Raw genomic sequence first — 3,220 nt, forward strand, 5'->3', positions numbered from 1 at the left:
TGCACTGGTCAATTCAGTACCTTCGGAAGATACCTAGAAGAACTATAGAGTCCCCAACTCTCAATGCCTCATAACCAGACATCATAGATTCTTCTAACAATCATACTGAGGTCAATAGTCCTTTGACCCTAAGATTGCGAATATATCGTTTTAAGCAAACTACGAAGAGTTTGTTCATGCAAATCTACATTTGTCTCTTCGTAAGTTGTTAAGTTTGTTTATGGACTAAAAGACTAAGGTTTTATCATAAAGCTTCAAACAAAGAAAAAATGAATGAACGTTTCAACTTTATTAATGAATAGATAGGCAATTACAAGCAAGAGTCTTCATGAGACTTTATTACATCAAATGTACAAAATAAAGACTACAACTCTTCTTGTGGGCACCATTGACAACAATATTGACTTTGAATTTGATGTAATTTTGGAATAATACTTGCTCTAAATTATCAGTTTTCAGGTGGGAAATATCTCCAGTGGCTGAGACGATTTTTTGGATATTTTTTGGAGTGAGAAACTTTGGAGGGATGTTGGAAACACGGCCCCATAGCGGCATCGTGTCGAGGTTAACAAATTGGTAGTCTTCGGAGTCTGGCCATGGAGCGAGGGTAATGAACCCGTTGGAGAACAGCCAATGGTGGTGGTTGAGTATTGCAGAACATGTGGGTTTATCTTTGAATTTGGTTTTGAAAATAGTGGAGTCTTGGTTTGTAGCAAGTATGTGAAGTTTCCAGCTTGGTCCTAGACACCACATACGGTCAAGTTGGGCGTGAAGGAAAGGCTTGTTTGTGGGCTTGCGAGTGGTAATTTTTCCAAGGAGAATGGTATTGGTTGATATGGAGATGGTGTCATCGAGTTCCCACTCATCCTCAGAGTTGTCATGGACAGCAAGAGATGTGGTTTGGTGTATCAGTTCATCTACAGTGGAAGACGTGGTGGAGGCTCTACTCATAGAGGAAAGAAGGGAAGGCTCTGACTAGACAGTCGTTAATGATAGTGTTAAGTCCATAAAATATCGCTGTAGTAGATTGTGTTGACCTAGATAATATTTGGCCTAAGGAAGAAGGAAAAAAATTAAGACTTTTTAAATACAGTTAAAATACATTTTAAAAGAAGGGCTTTGTATATAATAGTTCTCTTTTTGAGGCATTTTTTTAGAAAAAAATTGAGTCTTTTTTAATAGTCAAGAAAAATATTAATTGGGTCTTTTTTTGTTTAAAAAATTGAGGCCCTAGACCATTATCTAATGGTTGGGCCGGTCCTGCTCCGTGTTAATAACAAACAAAAATAAAGATGGACGATGGTACCGAAAGATCTTCAAACGTATTTATTCGGAATGAGACCCAATGATGGCACGCATAATTCCCTCGAACACTAGGTCTATACTATTAGAGGATCTCGTACTAAAATTTCGAGTTTACAATAAAACTATATACTAAAGTATGAGGTGGTTTTTGTTCACCCCAAAAGTTATGACGACATGTACATGACAATTTTAAAGTCAAGACGAAAAGTTCGCTGGATATATAAATTTGTAGATATAGGGATTGCTAGATAATGAAAGAACAAGGTAATAGAATGAGTACAATTCCTCAACATGTGGCGAATGGTAATTATTTGACTTGGGTCCGCCACCGTGTGTTTCTATCCTAAGTCATAAGTTATATATTTTTAAATGTCAAAATAAATAGCCCTTTTTATAAACCTATGGGAAATGACAAAAAAATCCCCGTATTTTAAACACTACACTTATATTAATATGTAGCTATTGTCTTTAAATAATATTACCTTGACATGCTCTATGTTTAAGACAAATATGTATTAATAAATTTAAATTCTGCTTTACCATTTCTTTATTTTAATGAATGTTATGTGAAATTACTGAATCTGTGCAGCTGTTGCAGAATTTGTTGTAACAAAAAGTGCGACAGCTGCTGAAATTTAGAGAAACAAAAGATTAGACAATATGAGTGCGGAAATGATAAATAGACACCAGAGTTGGTAACCCAGTTCGGCAATTCGTGCCTACGTTTGGAGGGCCTTTGCCCGGTGGAAAGCAATTTACTATGATAACGTGGTACAATAAGGATTTACACTCAACGACTCCCTCGCTAGCTACCCAACCTACGTCTATCCTCTTGAATAGCAACTTAAGCTTCCCCTAAGTACGAGATCCCTTCGATTCCCACAGAATATCTCTCCCGAGACTTCTAAACCTGTTTCCCAACAAAAACAATTAAAAACCTAACCTCTAGCTTCTAATACAATCACCCGTATATAGGCAACAAAGCAGAGGTAAAAGACAGCTTAAAAGCTTGAACACAGGTCGTTCTAAGCTCAGCTAAAACACTCAAATAAATCTCTCAAAAGGAGTGAGTGAAGATGGTGTGGTTATGACCTATTTATAGAGAAAATTAGGTCAAAACGAATCTTGAAGTCGGATTAGGATCACCAGCCCATTATATCATCAATCCACACTGGAATCCTACTTCAATTCGGAATAGAAAAGCCCAAAAGTGAATGGGCCGTAATTGTTGCGCAAACTGTTACAACAGAAACTGTAACGCTTCCAGAATAATCGTAACAAGGCTCAATTCTATCCGAAATAATATATCATGATTCTTTAAATATTTTGCCAACATTAAATCGCCAATTAATGTAACAACATTATGCATTCCAAAGACGAAAGGCGGCTACTCCCGTGGGTCATGATACTCACGACGTTAAAAAATGTCTCTAAGAGATCGGTGATATGAATTCTTTTAATTTGCCCGACTTCAGAGTCGCTGTTGTTGAAAACGTCACTAACACAACCTGCTACAGTGTTGCATGGCTTCAAATTGTCTTGAGAATCACGGGCTGTAAAAGCAAGGAAGTTGTCGATAATGTCTTCCTCTTCTGAATCCTCATCACTCCAAGTACGGGTATTGTAGATTTTGTTACGCTTCTTGAGGGTGTTGGCACATTCTGCTTGGATATGACCGAATCCATGACATTCTCGACATTGAATCGCCATAGCTTTGACATTAAGATCTGTGGAAATTTCGTTGGCGTTGGATCTGTTTTGGGAACTGTCAGAGACAGTTTCTGAAACACTTATGCGAGTGTTGTTGTTCATCCTCTTCATGAATTTGCCAAAGTTCTTAGCCAGAAGAGAGATAGTCCTAGCCAAGTGTTCATCTTCAGTAAGGCCGTGGTTGTTGTTGAGGTCAGCTTTCAAT

This window comes from Urtica dioica, chromosome 7 (assembly GCF_054948205.1).
Source record: "Urtica dioica subsp. dioica isolate 48M chromosome 7, U.dioica_male_clone48M_v1_H2, whole genome shotgun sequence".
Lineage (NCBI taxonomy): Eukaryota > Viridiplantae > Streptophyta > Magnoliopsida > Rosales > Urticaceae > Urtica > Urtica dioica.